This window comes from Corvus cornix, chromosome 12 (assembly GCF_000738735.6).
Source record: "Corvus cornix cornix isolate S_Up_H32 chromosome 12, ASM73873v5, whole genome shotgun sequence".
NCBI lineage: Eukaryota > Metazoa > Chordata > Aves > Passeriformes > Corvidae > Corvus > Corvus cornix.
In genome coordinates this window covers 19,160,291-19,182,256 of record NC_046342.1, presented here as the reverse complement: position 1 = coordinate 19,182,256, position 21,966 = coordinate 19,160,291, and the positions used below count along the sequence as shown (strand labels likewise).

General features: G+C 46.5%; 1 long non-coding RNA gene across 1 annotated transcript in view; it reads left to right on the top strand.

Moving 5' to 3' along the window:
• LOC104683388 overlaps positions 1 to 21,966 on the top strand; it is a 129,282-nt gene that overhangs the window by 56,750 nt on the left and 50,566 nt on the right. Inside the window, exons 4-5 of the long non-coding RNA XR_002043492.3 lie at positions 7,757 to 7,838; positions 14,964 to 15,078. This is a non-coding gene — a long non-coding RNA (uncharacterized LOC104683388). The remainder of the gene's footprint in view (positions 1 to 7,756; positions 7,839 to 14,963; positions 15,079 to 21,966) is intronic.

The window sequence follows — 21,966 nt, the reverse complement described above, 5'->3', positions numbered from 1 at the left end:
TTGAACAGGTTGTACACCCCCTGCTCCCAACAACATCTCAATCTTAGCAAGTTAATGATTGGACTTGACTATCTTCAAGGCCTTTTCCAACCTAAACTTTTTAAATGAGCTGTGGATCACTGTGGAATATTTTCCCTAAAATTCTAAATTCTTTCCCAGTGAGGAGAACCAGGAATTTTCTAAAACGTGAAGGTGAACTTGAAAAAAACCCTACTGCAAATATTCTCCTTGTTCCCCCCAGGTCCCACAGCCAGCACTAAATTGCCACCATAATTGCAACGAGCCTGGTGAGCTGTGTAATAAAGATTAATCCTTCCCCACGCTGAGAACTCCCTGTGCCTGTGACAACCTGCAGCTCCACACTTCATTTCCAGGTGGTTACTAAATTCATTAGTGCTTGGTGGCAGCTGGAGAATAAATTTCCATGTTGATTATATACATTACAGGATGTGAGGATGCGTGGAGCCCTCGTGCAGCAGGAATGGAGTGTTCAGCTCGTCCTGGGACACCTCAGTCACCACAGAACCTGGCTGTGCTCACGGGGAGGTGGCACACAGCAGAAATTCTTGTCCTGCTCAGAAGATGGGTGGAGCTTGGCCAAGAGCTGCTATCGATTGCAGGAGTTGTGAGACCGGCACACTCTGAATGCAGGTCGTTGTGACCAACAGAGCCCCTAAAATTTTATGTACTGTGGTAGGAGCCTGCAGTTTTAATCCCCTAACGGTGTTCTGCACTGATCATTAATTAGAATTATTTATATATAAATTTGAAATGTCATTCTGTGAACTACCTCAAAATCTAAATTTTCTATTTTTAATCTTTTTAAAATTTTACCTGCTTTGGAAAATACAGCACAAGCTTTGAAGGACACTGTATAGCCCCAGTTATAACAGAGCATCCATGGCACCTATACAGGAAAAAGGAGAGGACTGTTAAGGCAGACTATTATTCCTTTAGAGATTTGCTTTCCTTAATTTGCATAGAACTGTCTTTGATTAAAAATTGCCTGTCACAGAAGTAGCTTGGTGATTTTATTTTGTAGCAGTCATCATTTCTCCTAATGAGAGTATATTTTATTCAAAGGTATGTTTTTATTCATTCTAAATGTTCTCTTTATTTTATTTATTGCTTGTAACTGAGTGTATTCAATTAGAAAACTGTACATCCTGCTGTGCTGTAACTGTTGGTAATTGAGCTGCTCTGTTGCATTTCTGTGGTGCAGGTCTGCTTGGGCAAGGAAGATGTGTGGGTTCTTCTCTCTGGGATAATTTTGTGCAGTTTTGCTCTAGAGAAGCTGAATTTCAGTCTCAGAGTCCTTGCACTCAAAGGACAGCATTGCTGTGCAATGGGCAGAGCTGGGAATAGATATTTTTTCCAGTGTTTGGGTGAGCTTTAACCTTTATCTATCAATTGCTGTCAATAGCATTCAGTTATAACAACAATTAAATGAATAAATGTAAGGATGCTCTGGGAGGAGTCAACCAGAACGAACAGAGCTCTGTGAAATTCAGAAGGTGTGACCCTGCTGGCTCACAGAACTCTGCTCTTCTCCAGGGTTTCTAATTCTCTTAGTAAATGGAGGAGAAATTAGGCAGTTGCAGCAAAGGTCACCTTTTATTCGCACTTAATTTTTGGCCCCCAAACTGCCTGCCTGGGTGCCACCTTTCTTTCTTTGTGTGTTGTCTTTGAATAAATGGCCAATTTCTCTTGATTTGACGTTTTCACCTTCTACTTTCCAGAGGTTCTCTGGGAGTGGGAGCTGTGGATCAAAGAATCCCAGACTGGTTTGGGTTGGGAGGGACCTTAAAGCCCATCCAGTGCCACCCCTGCCATGGCAGGGACACCTCCCACTGTCCCAGGCTGCTCCAAGCCCCAATGTCCAGCCTGGCCTTGGGCACTGCCAGGGATCCAGGGGCAGCCCCAGCTGCTCTGGGCACCCTGTGCCAGGGCCTCACCGCCCTCACAGCACCAGCCATGTGGGGCCCAGCCCTGAGCCGGTGTCACTCTTCAGAACATTTATTTTCCTGTGGTATTGGAGGGCTTTGTTTAGTGTTTGACCGTCCAGAGGCCAAATGGCAGCAACTGCTCCACTGTGGTCACATCACTGAGTCTTTCTGCACATCCAGCCCCGTTCATCCCCAGGAGCTGGGGAACATCTCCATTGAATGGGAATGCCCAGGGAGCGTGGCTGGGGGCATTCCCTTCCCACCTCAGGCTCTGTCCTTCCCTCTCTGTGAGGGGGCTGCTGCCCAGCTCCAGCGGAGGAGGTTACACAGGAGCTGCATTGCAGCATCACACCAGCCCAGCCCTCCCTTCCTTCCTTCCTTCCTTCCTTCCTTCCTTCCTTCCTTCCTTCCTTCCTTCCTTCCTTCCTTCCTTCCTTCCTTCCTTCCTTCCTTCCTTCCTTCCTTCCTTCCTTCCTTCCTTCCTTCCTTCCTTCCTTCCTTCCTTCCTTCCTTCCTTCCTTCCTTCCTTCCTTCCTTCCTTCCTTCCTTCCCTCCCTCCCTCCCTCCCTCCCTCCCTCCCTCCTTCCCTCCCTCCCTCCTTCCCTCCTTCCCTCCTTCCCTCCCTCCCCTCCCTCCCTCCCTCTCTCCTCCCTCCCTCTCAGCCCTTCCCCTCCCTCCCTCTCTCCCTCCCCCTCAGCCCTTCCCTTCCCTTCCCTTCCCTTCCCTTCCCTTCCCTTCCCTTCCCTTCCCTTCCCTTCCCTTCCCTTCCCTTCCCTTCCCTTCCCTTCCCTTCCCTTCCCTTCCCTTCCCCTCCCCAGCCCTTCCCTTCCACCCATCTCCCACAGCAGCAGCTCCTGGAAAAGGTGCTGCCCAATATCCCCATTGCAACAGGTTGTGAGCACCAACAGGGCTGTGTTTGGTGGTTTATTTTAACTTGGCTATAAATACTCTGATGAATTTTTAATGCAAGTGCAGAATTTAAAGCAGCAGCCACTGGATTTGCTCTCCAAGTTCTGTGAATTCTCTGATGGGTTTCTTAGCACAGTCACTACCAACGATTTGTTGAGTTCTTTTTGCAGTGCACAGGATCTGTTTTTGTGGTTGGTAATGGCTATTGACTTCTTCCTTCAGTTTTTTGTTTATTAGCTCCCACTCATAAAATTTGTACAGACAGTTGCTTATGGCTCAACCTTTACAAGCTCATCCCAGGGCTCTGCCCGGTGTCCTAGAAAACTGTCCCTGGTAAAGCTCTGGAGTTGTTATTTAAACAGAGCTTTTTATAGACTTGCAGTGTAATCTGCATTTCCCAATGCTGAGTGCATTTCAAACACGTTCTGTGTCAGGCAAATTGCCTTGGTTTGGAAGCTCAGGGAGCTGCTTCCTCAAGCCTCACAAAGCCCAGCAAGTCTCTGTGGTCCCTATTCCCAACAGATTGCAGCAGATCAGGCTCTTCCCCGGGTTCCTGCTCAGAGCTGGATGGATCCAGCTGCAGAGGCTGTTCACAGGTTTGAATAAATTTCTCCCATAAGCTTTGATGCCTCCTAACCCCGATGGGTGTTCGCTGAAGGGATGGAAGTGGCAGGAGCGGCATCTGCCTGAGCTGGGCCACTCACAGCTGGCCAGATGTGCACAGGGGACTAGAGGTGGCACCACCCACACAGGGTGAGCTTTACCCCCCAGCTCAATGCCAGTAACAACACCCACAGGGAACACCTGTGGAGAGTCTCCCCTGTCTCCTGAACCCACAGAGCACCTTGCTCAGGGAACTCAGAGCTCTGGCATTTCATATTTTTTGCCTTTTTTAAAAGGCTAAAGTGAAAGTTTTAAAACAGGGTTCTCATGCTTGATGCTTAAACCCCACTTTTTTGGTGCAATTGTTCCCACGAAAATCTAAAATTTGTTGTAAAAGAGAAAAAAAGAACAAGTGGAATTGAGCAAAGCAGCCTGATTATTGATATTCTGAGATGTGTCAGTTTGAAGCCTTTTCAAACACATTTCTGGTCCTGCTCCAAGTGCAGTCATCTCAGTGTTTCTTAAATGTCCAGAAATACCAAACAGGAGCACAGAGAGCAAAATAAACCCATTGCAGGTTTTAACCTCTCAGTCCTTCTGAGAAATATGGGAAATGCAAAGGAAAATGTTCAGAATTGTATTGGCAAAATAGAAATAATCACAAGATACAGAAAGATCCGCAAGAAATAACTTGCATGATTTTCTGTCAGGTTTTGAAGGTTATTGTGACAAATTGGAAGTGTTCTTTGGACACTTGCATTGATCAGTAGGAGATTTTGGAATGCAGATGGCACTATGAATACAGGATGTTATTTCATCTCGCTGCTCTGACAGCTGAAGGAAAATTGTGACGGCAGAAAAACCCCAGGATGAGTATTTCCAGGGCCAAATTTCCACTTAGTGGAGTTTGGATCATTGCTTGGATGGTTTCATTTTCTCACATGCTGAGAGCGAAGAGAGGTTCATCATTCCTCCTATTTTCCACGAATCATTAAACAATTAAGAGGTGAAATTAGCAGTGGGAAATTATGGGAAACTGGGGACACCAGTGCAGGAAAATCGCTGGGTATTAGGCAGAGCACGGAATATTGGTGCTGCATTTTTGCTGTCTTGGATCTCTCTCTCCAAGTTGGACACACAAAATCCTTGAATCAGTAGGGCTGGAAAAGAGCTCCAAGATCATCAGTTCCAACCCTTGACCACCATGTCACCTAAGCCATATCACCAAGTGCCACCTCTGCTTGGTTTTTTGAACACTTCCAGGGATGGTGACTCCACCACTTCTCTGGGGAGCCCATCCCAATGTTTAACCACTCTTTCAGTGAGTAATTTTTCCCGATATCCAACCTGAACCTTCCCTGGCACAGCTTGAGGCCCTGTCCCTTGTCATCAGTTGCATGAACCAGAAAGCCCCATATTTCTGTTGTGGTTAGAGGCAAATGTGCCCCCTGCCCACACCCGTTGTTTTTAAGCAAGTATCTTCCACTCTTTGGTGTCCTAAGTATTTCTGAATCTAAATTCTGGGTTTTTTCCCCTGTGCTCTCACAGCCTCTCAGCCTTTGGTTTTTCCATTTTGTTCCTTATGTAAAAGAGGAGCCAACTGGTTCCCCTGCCCACGTTCTGCTGGAGGCTCAGTGCTGACCCTCTGAGTGGAGCTTTCTTCTGTCTGGGTACAAAGCTTTGCTGGGAATTAGTTAAACCTCTGAGTCAGAGGAGTAATGAATGGTTCTCAGTAGCATTAAAAGGCAGAGAGTACCCAGGGCAGCCGGCATCAAGGAACACACTTTGCTCTAAAGAGCTGGATTTGCCTTTTCCCGAGATGTTCCGTCACTTCAGATGCCTCAGAATGGAAGGGATTTCACTCAGAAGTGCTCATACTTTATCTGTCTGTAATTGCCTCCTGCTCCAAAGCCCTGCTTCAGCTGCCAGCTGGTTTAACCCAGCCACTCCTCACACGTGGTCATCTTCAAAACGCAGCGGAGCGTCGGCCTCCCGCCTTCATCCGCCTTGGAATCCTCTCCTGCCATCCAAGGGATGCCAGCTGGGATTACTGGGCTCCCTTTCTCTGGCTAACCCTGGACTCATTCCCAAATCCCTCTGTGATACTTCAGAGCTCCGAGGCAGTGCTGGCTGGAAGGGTGACAGCTCTTCACCTGCTCTTAGCAGGAGGTCATTGGAGTAATTTGCACAAAATCCCCCAAATGCCAGTGTGGAATTTATGTGGGATTTATGCCACTCTTTGTCAACTGGAAACTAAGGATGTCTTAACTTTTATGTTTAATCCATAATGAGGCATTGATCTCATGACAGGAGTTGCTCCCTGGGTGCTGCCCCCGAAGTTTTTATGTCTTGATAGACACCAGTCAGGTACAAAATAATTCACGTGTGCTAAAAAAGCAGGATTGTCTCCAGGAAGGAACCTGGCCTCTCCCTGGAGATTAAGGACATGGGGATTTAACTGCAGTAAAATTGACTTGGATTTTTTTTTTTTTTTTTTTTTTAATGTGGCTTCTGGAGAACTGAGCACAGATGATATTTAAATGATCTTAAAAATAGGATTATATCTCTAAAAAAAATTCAAAAGCAGAACAAAATGAGCTGCCTTCCCTCTGAAGGCTCTGTTGCCAAAGGTCCCCAAAGCTGTGCCAGCCCACGGTTGCTGAAGGCTCACAGTGAACTCCGGCTATTTATAACTGGGAAATTGTAACTGGACCCTTGCTGGATAAAGCCTGAACTCGAGGACTGGGATATTTTGTGGTTTTTCTTTGGGCTTTGCACAGCCCATCACAGCAGCTCTCCTTAGGGCAGGATGAGCTGGAGATGGTGTGGGGGGGCTCCCACCACATCTCTTCACTCTTCTGCTTCTGCGAGGGGAGTCTGATGTGACCTTGGAGTTGTCTGTACACCCCCACTGATTCCAGAAGCCATTCCTGCTTCTCTGAGGCCAAATTTCAGGTTTTTCTTGAGCACAGTTTGTGCCTGTGTTGTCCACTGTGTTTAATAATCCAGGAAAAAATTGGGACTATGTGAGTGGTTCTTTATTTCTTTCCTTCTAACAAAAAGTCTGCAGCGCTGCTTGGGAAGGTCAAGGCTGTTTGACACTGCCAGGATGCTGATATTCTTGGAACAGCCATCTGTTCAGAACACAGTGAAAAATTGGTTTGTGACTGCCCAAAGTTACTTCAGCTCATGAATAAAATTAAACAGAAAAAAAAAAAAAAAAGTGCAGCAGTGTTTTACCACCAACAACAGAGAAATTTCCATTTGGAAAAATCAGTGTTTCTGTCTGTGCCTGTCTGTTTCTGTCTGTGACTGGATGAGCGCTGGTTTGCTCGTGGTGGGATTCAGGTGTTCTTGGCCAAAAGGGGTACATGGACATTAAGCCCTTGGGACTGTCACTGTATGACCAGAAGGAAGTTGGCCAACAGCTGAGCTGGAATGAATTGCACAGGGGCCCTGGGTGGGAGGGCAGGACATGCCGTGCTGAGCACACCGAGCCCCAGAGCTGGGAATAGGGATGGACATGACCCGGGCGCTCCACTCCCAGCCCAGCCAGGAGCTGGTTTGTTTGCTCTTTCCCCTTTCTCTCTGCTGCATTTGTACATTTTATGAAATTGTGGAAACTTTGGCAGACTGAGAGTCTTTTTTCCGTGTCTTTGTTCCATTCTTTTTTCTCCCGGCAACTTCAGTATTTCCTCATCTCTGCCTTATGCTTTTTAATGATTTTTTACCAGCTGCCGCATTTTCATCTCTCACTCTGTTCTTCATCCCTTAAGGCAGGATCCAAATATATGATCCAGTGACTTCTGCGGATTTTGTGTTTTGCCCCAGAATGTGCCACATTTTGATCATTGCACTTTCCAAAGCAAATTGGACATTGTGGCCTGGTGGGGATTGGTCTCTGCTCCCAGGTAACAAGAGATAGGATGAGAGGAAATGGCCTCAAGTTGCACCAGGGGAGGTTTAGATTGGATGGCAGGGAAAATTCTTATCTGAAAGGGTGGTCAGGCATTGGAACTGGCTGCTCAGGGAGGTGGTGGAGTCTCCATCCCTGGAGGTGTTCCAAGAATGTGTAGCTGTGGTTCTTTGGGGCATGATTAGTGGTGGGCTTGGCAGTGTTGGATCGATGGTTGGACTCAGTGATCTTAGAGAGCTTTTCCAACCTTAATGACTCCATGATTCTACTCACAGACCAGCTTTTCTCTGTTTCTTTGATAATTTGAGATTTTCTTGCTGCTTAAAATAGCGAAAACACTTTTCCCTTAAAGCTGGTGTTGATTAATGTCTGTGTTTTCCAGGTGGGCTGCGACTTACCTGGTGCTGCCGTGCTCATCATCGAGTTATCCAGCACTGCTTTTTGGGGTTGAACTTCAGAATACAGTGAGTAGAAAGTCCCAGCAAAAATACTGGAGGCTGTATAATGGTTTAGAAGAACCTGGAAGTGTCCAAGGCCAGGTTGGATGGAGCCTGGAGCAACCTGGGGTAGTGGAAGGTGTCCCTGCCCATGGCAGGGGGTGGAATGTGAAAATCATAAGCTTTGGTGCGATACTGTACATGGCAGGCTGCTGAAAATTATTAGCATTACAAAAAAGCTTTTTGGTGTGGGAAGTTTCATTAAGAGTTACATCTCTGAGTTCAGTCCCAGTTTAATAAGAGATAACATCTCCAGCTTCTTAAAATTTAATTTGATAGTTTATGAAGAAAATAATTAAAGCATATTGTGGCATCAGTCATTTTCTGTTTCATCGAAAGTCGGTGTGAAAAAAGAAACATTCATAGAGCAGACAGGGTTTACATTGGCCTGGAATTTCATTTGTCCTTATTGACAGAATATGCACTAATCCAAAGTAAATGGGAAGGAAATGATGGAAAAAATAATAAAGGATAACCTTGACCTTGAGGCTATGGAAAATGGAAGTTGGTGGAAAGTTTGGAAAAGTTGCGGCTCTGTGGGGAAAGATGTTTCTATTACCTGATAATGAACTGGTGCTCGCATCTCTGGGAGTTTGAGAGTTAAACCAAGAGTTTTGGGGTACTTCAGTCACACCAAACAGTGCATCAGTGTACTGACAGAGAATCCTGAGATCATTGAAGTTGGAAAAGATCTTTAAGACCATCAAGTTCAGGTGTCCAACCATCTCATGGTGTCCTGTGGAGAACAGCACCAAGTCAGAGCACCCTGCAGAGTTTCTGGTCACTAACGAGTGTCTGCTCTTAATCACTGCTCACCTGGGGGCAAGTGGGGAAAACAGAACCTGGCATCAGAGCCCTGATTCCTGGATCAGGACAAGCTCCTTATCCCCTCTTGGCAGACTCCTGTTGCCTCTGTTCACTGACTTTCCCTGCACTGTTTTGCTTTGGGAATCCAAAATTAGAGCACTCTTTTTCTGATATAAAACTTTTTGTGGCTCTCCCCAGGTCTCTGCCCAGAAGATGTTCATGAGTGCCTCATCTGCAGGCCACACCAATAGGTTTCAGAGAGTGAATTGAAGATTGGATTTGCCTCTGTAATGGTTTTAATAAAACTATTTTTTCCAGTCACTTTTTGGACACTTTACAGCTTTCAGTGACTGCCTTGAATGAGGTCCATAAGAACGTCTGACAAGCCAAAAATAGATTAATCTCAAGCCTCTGCTACAATTACCACTTGGATTTCTGTATCACTTACTGCTTAAGTGGTTTACAAGCAATTACAGCCTAAGCCTTCCAGAGGCTCTTGGAAGGAGCGTTTCCCATCGTGCTGTCCAGAGGGAAGCGCAGCACGGAGAGGATCAGTCCTGGTGGGCAGCGTGCTGAGCCAGCACCCAGCCCTGGGAAGTGCCCAAGGGACAGTGCTCCACTGCTAATCCAGCTTTAGGAGTTGCCCGAGGGAATTTAGGCAGAAAAGGAGAATCCAGGTTTCAGTCCTGTCCTGGAGTGGAAGTTGGATTTAGTCAGGCTGGAGCTCTGCTGCTGAAAACCCTGTGTGTGTTCTGACTGCTGGGTTTAAGCCAGGTAGGTGGAAGGACAAAGAGACGCTTGAGTCATTGCTCAGGTAAAACCAGCATCTGATGAGAAAGATTCAGGATGTGTTGGAAAATTTCTTGGATAAATCAGTTAATCTCTTCCTCGTGGCTCCCTTGTACCCAGCAGATTCCTTGGGAATGATGAACCCGGTGTTGTTATATCCATGGCCTTTCCTGTGATATTACCCTGAGCAGCTGATAATATGAACATGAAATTAAGAACTACCTGAGGGTTGTGTTCAGTAAAGTAGCTGGGAGGCTGCCAGCAGTCACAAAGAGATCCTGAGCTCTTTACATCCACGTTTTCATAAGCAGTTTTTTGGATTTCAATGGGTACTTGGTTCACATCCCTGGAAATTAATTTGGTGAGTGGTCTTCTGTTAAATCAGGATTCCTTCAGAACTGGGGGACTGATGGGATGTCAGGCCCACTCTGGTTATTTTGGCTGGATGCAGGAAGGGCAGTGCTGTGGCCATCCCTCGGGAGCAGAGCAGGATAGCTGGAATTTCGTGTCCCCTAAGCCATGTGACCAAGCGAGAGCTGGCAGCAGTCTGGTGGAGCAGAATGGCTGGACAAATTCTCACCAGGGCTGTGCCCGGAGACTCCACAGATGAATTCCCTGTGCCACTTCTGGTGGTGTTACTGATTGGATTAAATTAGAATTTGGGATAGGGAGAGCTACGTTAGTGAGGTTGGGATAGCTGGAGAAGCAGAAACAGGCAGAGGAGCCTGGAGTGGAATGGGAGTGTGTGCCATGAAGTGTGCAGCCCATGGATAATCCTCATTACAGGTGGAGAGCTGGAATCTGGCCCTGCAGTGCCAGGTGTGCTCCTGGGCAAAACCTGGACAATGTTTGTTTAAACACCCTTGAACAACAGAGGCTTTTAAAAAGCTGGATTTTGTTCACTTGATGAGATTAAATTAAACATGGCATCACCATCTCTGCCCTCAACCCTTAACACGAAAAGGCAGGAAGAGGATCAGAAATCCCCAATTCCTGCTGGAGGAGGTGCAAGCAGTGATATATGAGCATATATGTATTTATATATGTGTATATTGCACGGTATTCAGAGCAAATCTTCAATAGGAAACTCTCAGCCACTTCTGTTTCAGAACTTCCTTATCACCGGTGATGCTCCAAATGTGCTGTTTCATAGTCAAGCAGGAATACACCATTATCCTGCCTTTTCTTCCCAGGAAATTACACTGTGCAGCACTACAAGCCTAAATAATGCAAGTCCTGTTGGAAAGACATCTTATTTTTCCTTCTAGGTTGCTTAATTAATTTCTTTCGACTTCTTTTATACTGTTTGATGAATGTTATTTCAAACTACTGTCAAAGGGAATGTGAGGAGGGAAAAATGAGCCACCTACACACTGCTTCTAATACAACTGTATCACCCCTTGAAAATCAGAGAATTAATAAAACTAGGTGTTAGCCCATATGCTTGACAGGGAGCATTTGGAATTGTCAGGCATGTTTCTACCCTAATTATCCTTGTCGGGCTGTTTTGTAAACTGAAAAATTCCCCAAGTTAAACAAAAACTCAGAGACAGGCCAAGATATTGAAAGCTCCACTTTCAAACCAGCAAAACAGAAATTGTTCTTGTCTGGGTTGTTACCTCCTACCCAGAGACCTTGCATGGCATGTTCCCATGAAAAGCAAAACGGGCACATCTGGTGGTGTTATGAATTGGGTTTGTTTGAAGGTTATTGGGCATCTCTGAGGGAAATCTAACAAAACTGGACAACTGTGCAATGTTTCAGCATGGGAGAAAGCCTCCAGGTGGAATTACATGGCGAGGTTTTCATGTCCCTTCATTGTGATGATAAACTGAAAGGGTAAATATGGGATTTTGCTGATGCTTTGGGTTCTGTCAGGGTTTGGGGTGTCTTACCAGAGACACTGACACAACAGCATCCTCTGCAGTGGTTATGGAAGGGAAAAGGGGATGGCTGTGATTTTTTTAAGATAAGGATGCAGCTCCCTCAGCCAGAGGTGGCAGCGGGGTGGCTGCAGGAGGTGCTGACACCACGGCAGGGTGGTGCTGTCTGAGCACACCCCAAGCACTGGTCGGGCTGCACACAGAGATGAAGTTTGGGTTATTAGGAATTAATTAGGCAGATCCCTGAGCTGGGGACCCCGAGTCAGGGCTTTCAGGCAGGTCAGCACACACAGGTTCAGCTGCTGCCTGCACACAATTAACAACACACTTCACTTGAGTAGCTGCCACTCCCAGCCTGGCTCGAGGGGGCATTCCTCCCCCCTCACAATTCTGAGGGAATAATTCATGGGTGAAGTTTGTCTTTTTCTCATGTTTGTATTTCCCATTTCAAAAATCTGTGCTGAAAAATTTATCAAAATAAGCCTTTTTCTTTAGTTCTTTCCTGAGACCATAGGAAAATCTGCTGCTGCCTAATTGGAGGTTCCCAGAATCATCTTTCTCCTGTGAATACACACAATATTCATGTTGTGCATATCTGCTGTAGATTGAGTGGGTTCCTTCTTCAAAACTTGCTGTGCTGATGAACGTTTGTCCCAGGAGAGTTCCCCTTTCAATATTTGTGGAAAATGCACAAAGGACAAGGACACAGTTGAAGTCTCTTAATTTGCAAATGTATCTGAATATTCATGATGCCTATTTTCATATTCATCCATTTTTCTCCTCTGGTTAAGGCAGCATTTCTGTTTAAGGTAGAACACAGCTGTCACTGCTTGTTTTGTCATCAGAAATATTAATGCTGGGGAAAACCAGTGCAAAATTTATCACAGAGTGATAGAATGGGTTGGGTTGGAAGGGTCCTTAGCGATCATCTCATTCCACTCCGAATTTGCCAGCAGAAATCCTGCTGTCTGCCTTAATAAACTCCTGATTTGTGGAGGCTGATTCCCGCTCCAGCTGAAGGGCAAAAATTATAAATATTGTGGTCGAACACAGCCAATGTGGGAATGTTGGAAGGGCCACCGTGACCCCATGGCTGCCTCAGGAGCTGGGGCTGCACAGGCTGTGTTTGGAGAGGTCCCTCCTTTAGTGCCTCACTTCTCATCCCACACTGCACTCAGCAGAATTAAATCACCAACTGTTTAAAGAAAGGACAGCATGAAAAGCACTTTGGATCCCCTCAGAAAGAAATTAATTTTCCATTTGAACCCAGAGCTGCTGAAGCCATTGCCTGTGTTCCCTGCACGGCCTGCGGCATCCAGCACTCCTCGCCTTTCATCTGCTGCCTGTCGACAGCTACTCAAATTGTCTGAGGGGGAAATTTCCTCCCACATCTTATTTGAACAGTTTTTTTTCCCTGAGAAATGTTGCCAACAAAGATTACTTCTCTTCAGGGCTGGCAAACACTATTTCTTACCTGGAGGCTTATTGGGAATACAATTGGAAAAAACATGATAAGGTTTTACAAATAGCAGGGTGAATAAAGGGAGGAGAGAGATTTTTTATCTCCCACCCATCAGCTTCAGACAGAGGCAGTTCCTACTCTGATTATCTCCAGTGAGCAGTTTTTCTCAGAGAACCTGCTGATCAGGTGTTTGGCTGGAAAGCATCGAGTGTCACGGGCTGGTGGCTTCACAAGGTCACAGAGCTGGCGTGGGGAAGGTCCCCACTGTCCCCTCGTGCCTGGCACGGGCTGTCCCCTGTGGTGTGGCACAGCAGGGAGCCCCACACCTCGGACTTTGTTCTTTTCCATGGTCACTGTATTCTTTCCTCCTTGAAGGCACAGGTGTTCTTCCCCCAGAGTGTCTCACCATTCTTCCAGGCACTGTCGGGCTGGGTGATCCAGAGGGATTCCCTGGGGATGGTTTGGTGCAGCAGCTGTGGGACCTGCTCTGGCAGGTGCAGGAGGGGTATTTTGCATCCCTGAGATCCTTCCAGATCCTCTCCAGAACAAGAGGTCTCTTTAGACTTTCAGACTCTGTTTATTCTCCCTCTGTCTTATTTCAATTACCTAAATGTTTATAGAATTCAAAAACTGATTTCAGCCCAGCAAAGTTCCTGACCATGCTGTGAGTTTTGTTTGCTGCAGAGCCCATAACTAACAAAGCAACAACTTCTTTATTGAAGGGTAAAAGCCCATCTAAGAGAGAAGCTGTCAGGAGGAATGTGGCACTCAGCACCATTTCTGGGCATTAAAACTTCCATTTATTTACAAATATTTTGCAGAGCAGCTGGCATCTGGTGTATCGACTGTGCCATTAAAGCACATGGAACTTGTGTCTGAGGGAGTTTTGGAATTTCTGTGCCACCCAAACCCTGGCTGTCACTGCAAGGCAAAAGAAGAAACATTCACTATTCACATTTTCCCTCCAGGACACGGTTCACTTGCCCATCCACTGTTTGTGTGGCACTTGCTCTGGTGAGTGAAGGCCTGGGCTGTTGTGCACAGCACTGAAACACATCCTTAAGGCTCCCTGAAATATAGAAGAAGACAGGGATTACAAGTCCTTCCTGAGCAGCCAGAACAGAACCCATTAAGGTATTGCAAGCCATGCAATTCAATGGCCCTGAAAGTATAATTTGATTGTAATTCAGGAGGTTACTAAAAGGAAATCCATACGAGGCTGAAAGATAAGCGAAAGCGAGGAGTGTATTTACTGTGAGTGGTGAAATGTGAGGTGTGCGAGTCCCTTATCTCCTTTGTCTGCACTTTATCACCACTGAAGGCAAGTGAAAGGGGAATAATATCTGGTTCACAAGAGAAGATTGGATTAAGTTCTCCCAATGGTCTTGTGGGAGTTATTTCCATTTTGCTCCTGCCTGCATTAGCCTAAGTCCTTCAGGCTGTTTCCACATCTCTACAGGAGAAGGTCCTGGCTCATGGAGGAAGGGGAGCACGGTTGGTGTGTTGGTTCTTCATGGAGGAATTTGCCTTTGACCTCTGTAAAGGAATCAGAAAACCTATAATGTCCTCCCTGACTTTTTACTGTGGAGGTTTCTTTTTCAGATCCCTTTTTGTTATGCAAACTTATTGTTTGGCAGTGGTGTCTCTTACAGGTGTTTGTTAGAATCATTATTTGTGAGAAGAAACCTGGGTGTGCTCATTTCTTGCTGAGGTTTCCCTCACTGCCCTTGTCTCCAGCTCTAATCCCTCTCTGCAGACACCTGCCTGACTCACTGCACGACTTGGAAACAGCCCCAGGCATTTTATCTCTGTTTTATCTCTAGGTCCTGCTCTGGACACTGAAAGGATGCTGCTGCTTCTGCATGGTTGGGATCCAGTCTCCATCAGTGCCTCCATGTACCTGAATTCCATTTTAGTGGGAATGATGGAGTCTGGGTGCAAGGTGGTTCTCAGCCATGAGTGTTTGCTTGGGTTTGTTGAGTTATCCAGGCAAAGGCTGATCATGCCAGGAGATGATTTTATAGCTCATACACATTTATTGTCCAGATACTCCCATTTTTCCTTAGCCTTTTTCACATCTGTCATAACTTTCTTTACATTCACGTGGGTGAAAAAGAGAATGTGCTTATGGAATGTTCTGTTTTATTCCAGGGATGGCTCAGCTCAGAAGAAGTGATCACAGACAGACACTCATCACTTCCATCCAATTCCACGCTGTTTGCAAATGGAACAGGGGAAAACCTCTGCAGCTTGGAGGCTCTGACAGGTACCTGCCAGGAAGTTTATAACTGAAATGAAGGGCTGCTTTCCCTGGATTTTCATTTGGAGGAGGCAGGCAGGGGTTGTTTGCTCAGTGGTGGCCAGTGCTGACCAGCACAACTGCCCATTCCTGCCAGAGCTTTGGTTTTTGAGGACCCCATGTTTCTTTTTCTACCACTTTTCTTATTTCTCCCTGGTTGCTGTTGTAACTGCTGCATCTTCTTTGAGCTCCTGGGCACTACAAGACATCTCCTAGATGTTGAATCTTGTCATTTTTGATAAATCTCTGTGAAGCACAGAGCTCAACTGAAACTGCAGCTCAGCATCCTGAAGTGCCAGTTCAATCTATTTCTAGCATTGGAAAAAAATAGAAGGGGGGCAGCAAAAAACCTCACAGCTTTACCTCACCAGTAATAATGGTGGGAATGAGTTGGCTTTCAGAAAATAATTTAATCCCTGGAGTATTGGAGATGGGTTTTGAGTGTCATGTGAAACAGAGCCTGAGGTAGGGCAATGTCCTCTTGTTGTGGCTTGTATTAAAACAAAGAAACATTTTTCCTCTGAAAGTTCATTAAAGTGCAGTTTTATTTTACCATTTCCCAGACTGAAACCACAAGTGGAGCAGCCTTGTGGAAATCCTGGGGATTGGTTTTGCCTTAGCACTGCCAGATCACCTGGGTACTGCCCTCCTATTGTTTTATCTGAGCCTGGGTCTGGAGGGATTAATTGTGCTGGGGTAGAGGCCAAGGCAGTGTCTTTTAAGAGGCGATTGATTACTCACCAGGAGAGCTGGAGAGAGCTTTTAAAGACAGAAATGGGGGTTGACTGCCTCTTTTCAGCCCACAAAATCAGGTGTCTGTGTCTTAGACTTTGAAATTTCCTTTTGGTTTCACTAAAAGAGGACAAATCTCACTCCTGGTTTCACAATAGCGCAGCAGTTGGCATCACATTAAATGTCACACGAATGCCACAGACAACGAGAATTAAAATTTGGAAGCAGTGTCTGCCTGGTCCTCAGGACCAGAGTTATTTCTCACAGATGCTGATCAGCAGCTCCACTGGCTCTGGCCGGGCTCCAGCTCTCCAAGAGGCCGTGGGCTGATGGAAGACAGGGCAGTGGAGTGTGCCCTGGTGAAACCCATCCTGCTGCTCCAGCCTCTCCATCTCAGGCCAGCACATTTCAGATTTACTCTGCTTGAGCTATTTTAGGACAAACCCCTTCTTTTCACCTAGTTTTACCTGTGGATTCCCTCTGTGCCTGGACATCTCTGTGTGTTTTTGGGAATCCCTGGTTCAAACTCAACTGTTCAGTCTGAGGTCTTGTCAAGGTTCAGGCCCTTCAAAACATCAGCCCTGTTTTAATATTTGGGTTGCTTCAGGTCTCTCTCCAAATACTATTAATTACTAGAAAATCTGCAACTGTTTCTTTAATTATATAGGATATCCAGAGGTACAGGTAAATGCATCTAAGTGCATTGAGGGCAGGAATTAGGAATAAACAGGATGCCCACCTGTTTAGCATTCAACTTTATCCTTCCTAACTACCATTTCCATTTGTACTCTGGTTGTGACATATAAATCAATGCCCCCCAGATGAAATTGCTTTGTCTAATAATCCTTTGTGCCAGGGTTATCAATAGTTCATTAGTCTTACTTGCATCTGTCAATAAAAGGTGGAATGGAGAAAGAGAGAGCTCAAGGGAAGAAGTGAGTATGTTCTCTAAGGAAGGAGTCCTCCACTCTGGCCACCCTTCGTGTCCACTTGATCCCAGGCTCAAGGGTGTAGTTGTACACCCAAGTTTTATTCACTTGAAACACTTTGGGAGCTTTCACAGGTTTTCATTTATTCCTGAAGAGCCCCAAAGGGCTCTCGAGTCTCTGAGCAATCCTCACACCATGAAAAGCCATGACTGAAAATCTCCCACAAAGGCACCAGTAATGATTTTAGCTGTCCTGCTTTAGCTGTCCCTTGGGTTTTGCCCCTCCTGCAAAGGCCACTTGTCCCTTCCTGGCGAGGACTCTGTGTGGCCCTGCCCAGGTGACAGCAGAGCCCTGTGCTGGCTAATGAGGGCCCTGCCTGGGCCAGCCAGGTGCTCCTCACTCATTACCCCAGTTTATGGAGCTTGACAGGAGACATTGGATGCTATCCCAGCAAGGTGGCATGGCTTCAGGCTGTGATATTTTACTTCCAGGATCCTGCCAAGTTCATCTGAGCAGCATTTTGTGTTCTGGTGCCTCTTTCCCTCTGTCACTGAGCTCTACACAAGGTGCCAGGGTCAGTGTAGGGGCCACCCTGGGTCAAAGTTGACCAAAACCATCTCAGACCCTTGGCAGTTTCAGTTTTTTATGAATTAGTTAGAACTCTGCATAGATTGACAAGGTCAACAAGCAAATTGTGTCATTCATTAAGTACAAAATAATTAGTGATGGCTCCTGGGAGGCCACCTGATTTCTTTCATCCTGATTTTTACCTTGTTACAGCAAGTTTTTCTAATGATCAGCACACAGTCATTTCACAATTCATCCAGCCTGTAGCTGTGGAGCAAAACATCTGCATCACGCAGGCCTGAAGGGTCTGTGCAGCAGAGGGGGACAGGGCTGGAGCCTTGGCTGGCTGTACTGGGCTGGGTCCAAGTGGGATTTCTGGTCATGGAAGCATTTCTCATGGATCCTGGAGGCTGAGCAGGCCCTGCCTGTTGTCAGCTGAGGAACCTCCGTGGGCTCGGCTCCACCAGGACCCAGGCTGGGGTGGGAGTTGAGTCAGCACACCCAAGAGAAGCAGAGAGTTTATTTAGCTCCATAAAGTGACCTCAAGGGATATGTGGAGTTTGTTTGGAAAAACCCCAGCTAGATGAGCTAAACCCCTCTGGCCTTCTGGTGCTCCAGAAACGCGTTCTTGAACTCACACAGGCCATGTTAAGTAGAGCCAGGAAAAAGTTTTGACTGAGAAACTATTTTGTCAGCATATTGCTCCAATGAATATTTCATGAAGCCTTTGATTCCTTCAGATTTTCCTGTTCAGAGAACACTGATCATGGGTTTGGGTAACTCTGCTGCAAGAAAATTCTTCTTCCAATTTATTTTATGGCCTTTTCCTTTTTGCCAAATATACAGAAGAGAGGATTGAAAAGTTACAATGTCTACAGAATAATAAAAAGAAATTCCTTTTGTTTCACCACTGCTGAAATGACAATAAATTTTAAAAACTCATTGTCATTTCAGCAATTCATTTCATTGAATTTTAAGCTGAAAACAGTAATTTTGAAATTCCTCACAAAGTGTATTTGCCTTTCTTTAAAAGTCAGTTTTCTTCATATGGAACTTAGAAAAGTGATCTGGTAGCGCTTGGCTACAGTTGAAAAAAAGATTTGTATATAAAAACAAGGTGATTTTAAACTGCTGCTTGTGTGACAGAGTTTTGGATCAATATTTCATCACAGGAAGTCGGCGCCGTGACTTTGAGTCTCGCTTTGCTGGCGCGGGGAAGCTGCTCTGCTCAAGTGTCACTCTTGCCTGCTTTTCTCTGCTGATAAAAGTTAGCAGGGAGAATGAAAGGGGACAGACGCTCCCAGCTCTCCAGAAAAACACACGGAGAATGAAAGGATTGTGGTTCTTTTTGAAAGGACGTCTCTTCCCTCCTGGCTGCCCCGATGCGCGTCCCCCGCCGCTGGTGCTGCAAGCAGCTCCCGATGCCGGGATCCTTCCCCAAGGGCAAATATTCCCTGTGATCAGCTTTTCCTGCACCTGCCTGCTGGAGTGTGGCAGGGGGAGAGCAGTGCCATGGGCAGGTGATGCTCTGGCCTTGTGATGAATGCATGGAAATCTGTATTCATGAGAATCAGAGATGGGAAATTTCTAATCTTTCTTCTGCTCCAGGCCAAAGGCGGATGTGATTCTGAGAGATTGTTCAGTGAGTCAGCTCAAAGGGAGCTTTCCTCAAGTATCCTGGATTTTTTTTGAATAAAAGGTCTCCAGACCAGTGACTGAAGTGGTCTCTGGAGCTGCAGTGCTGTGCTGTGTGCTCAGATGATGGCAACTGCAGCCACAGGCAGGACAAAGCCATGGGAAAACGGGACAGTTAGAAGGTCAGAGGATATCTGGCACATTTATCACTGTCTGCTCCTTGCCAAGCTCTTCCAAAACCTGACTGTAGCTCTGACTGTCACACTGTGTTTGGAGACAGATCCAAGAAATGACTCAGGGCCCATCTGTGTTGCCAAATAACTTCACTGTGCTGTTTGCTCCCAGTTGTTACTGTCTGACTGTCCGTGCTGGCTGCTGGTTCGGAGTGAGCCAGCTCCTTCCCTCCAACAGGGAGTTCTCCAGGGCTGCTGCCACAGATGCCGAGTGTGTTCCCATCCTCATCCTGCTGTCTCACAGCTCTGAGCTGTGGAACATCCCTGCTGTCATCTCAGCTGTCCTGGAGCTACCCCGCTGTCACCATCCTGCTGCAGGGTTGCCTTGAGGCCATCAGAGCTGGTCCTGAGCCACGGCCTCCAGTCCTGAAGGCCAAAGAGGGAGGAAATGTTCAGGGTTGGACTGGTGGGGGTCCAGTAGGGAGGTTTTTCTGCCCATGTGGCCTTTTACAAGGGTGTGGAGTGACAGGACAAATGGACACTGGGAAGGAATCCTTCCCTGGGAGGGTGGGCAGGCCCTGGCACAGGGTGCCCAGAGCAGCTGGGGCTGCCCCTGGATCCCTGGCAGTGCCCAAGGCCGGGTTGGATGGGGCTTGGAGCAGCCTGGGAGAGTGGGAGGTGTCCCTGCCTATGTCAGGGATGGAGCTGGATGATATTTAAGGTCCCTTCCCACCCTTACCGTTCTGGGATTTCAGGGCCCACTGTGGGGAGTTGCCACTTTAGTTCTGTGTTGCAGTTGTAGTAACAATTTAAAATTCACAGCACCCACTGAAGGTAACTTTGGACGGTAACACACAGCTATATTACTTTTTTTCTAGTTTTATCAACAAATATAGCCTTTCCTAACAGCCTTCCTACCCTCTCGCCTCACAATTTATTTTGGAAAGTGCTATAAATAGGCAATGCTCTGGATTGGGTCAGTTCCCCAGGGAAATAAGTGCATGCCACTTATATATGAGAGGTTAAATTCTGCCAGCCTTATACTCACTGAGGAGAGCATTAGGGGAGGTGTAAGGCAGGGAAGAACTTGATACCATGTACAAATGTAATTTAACAAATTACACCAATCACATTTTTAGAAACATTATTATAGTGTCAATTTATTTTGTCAAGTGACCAAATTACTAATATTATAGATGTTAAAGAGAGTAAACTCTCAACTCTCTGCTCTGACTCGGACCTTGACATTAAAATAGAAGACTTCTGTGTGCTGGGCTTTCACAGATGCTCTCAGTGTTGGCTGAGAGATGTTTTGTGGTGAAGGACGGGGCCAGGGCAGGGGGGAGCTCTGAGTGTCCTTTGATCCAGGCAGGGCCAGGGCCAGGGCTGGTCTGGCCAAGCACAGCACAAGCTCCTGTGCCCTGTCAGAGGCTTGCCCAGTGCACCTGGCTGCTGTGACACCCTTCTTTCTGTGCCTCTAATCCTCTGAAGGTTGTGGAGAGGGATTCTCCATGCAGGGAGACACAGTGTGAGGGCTGCATGTAATTACAGGGTTGTTGTTCCCAGGAATGCTGACAGCTTGTCATGCAGCACGAGCCACTGGGTGCTGCTTCAGCTCTGCCATCTGCCGTGGTTGCCCTCTTCCCTGCCTACTCACCATGCAAGAATTGTCTTTTTCTCCATCCTGCTGAGCTTCCTGCACCACTGATCCCTTCGTGCCCTGCTGGGGCGGCGTCAGGAGGCTGCAGAGGAGCGGTGACCTGGACGAGGTGGGTGTAAGTGCTGACCTCCCACAGGTTACCCACCCACCACTCACTCAGAAATCTCTCATGTTGTAATAAAGAAACCAAACAAAGTGAGATTTAAGGAAAGTGCCATCAGTCTCATGTGCTGGTGAGACAAAAATCCCTCTTCTCCCTGGTTGTGGGAATTGGACTCAAAAATTCAAGCAGACTTGCTGATGTGTGTAATGTAATTTATTTCTCTTGCATAATGAAAAAATGTTTAGACAAAGGTGAAAAAAACCTATTTTGACCTATTTTGGGGGTTGGTTAGATGACTTCAAAAGTCCCTTCCAACCCAAACTATTCAATGACCCTGCAGAAGGTCGAAAGAAAAGCCTGACTGAATATTTTGAAGGATGCTCTTCCTACTTTGGTTTAACAATCCAGCAAAGAAGAGAACAGCATGACTGGAGCCAAGGAGGGGAGTGGGGAGAGTGACTAACGAGCAGGAATCAGCAGTAGGAGCAGCAGCCTGTGCTGCACCTGTACAGACAGCCCGAGGCCAGCGAGGGCCGTGGCAGAGGGATGGCACTGGGGATGGCATGGGGAGCACCATATGCACTGCAAGGCTGAGAGCAGCATTTTACACTGCCCTGCAGATGGGGGAAACAGCCCTGTCCTTGAGGAAGGTCAAAGAGAGGAATTTTTGAAGCTGGGCAGCTCCAGAGTGCAGGATTGTATTTAAAGCACAGTGGGTTGGTGGTGGTGAGGCACTGAGGGTGTTCATGGGGACACGATGTGCAGGAAGGACTCTGGCACAGCCACGGGAATTTCTTTAGAGGACAAATGAGGATTGATAGGGTTGCATGAAATTTACAGTAAAAAGCAACCCAGCAAATTAACTACTTGGGATGCAAATTTTGGATAGCTCCTGTTTTTCTCTGTTCACTATATTCATGTTTTAGGTGGCGTTTGAAGGAATTATTTAAAGCAGGGATGTAGTTGAATGACAACACAAAATAGCCTCTGTTACTACTGTTACCATGTTTACAATCCATGTAATGCTACTTTTTTTTCTACTGAATTGTTTTCTTC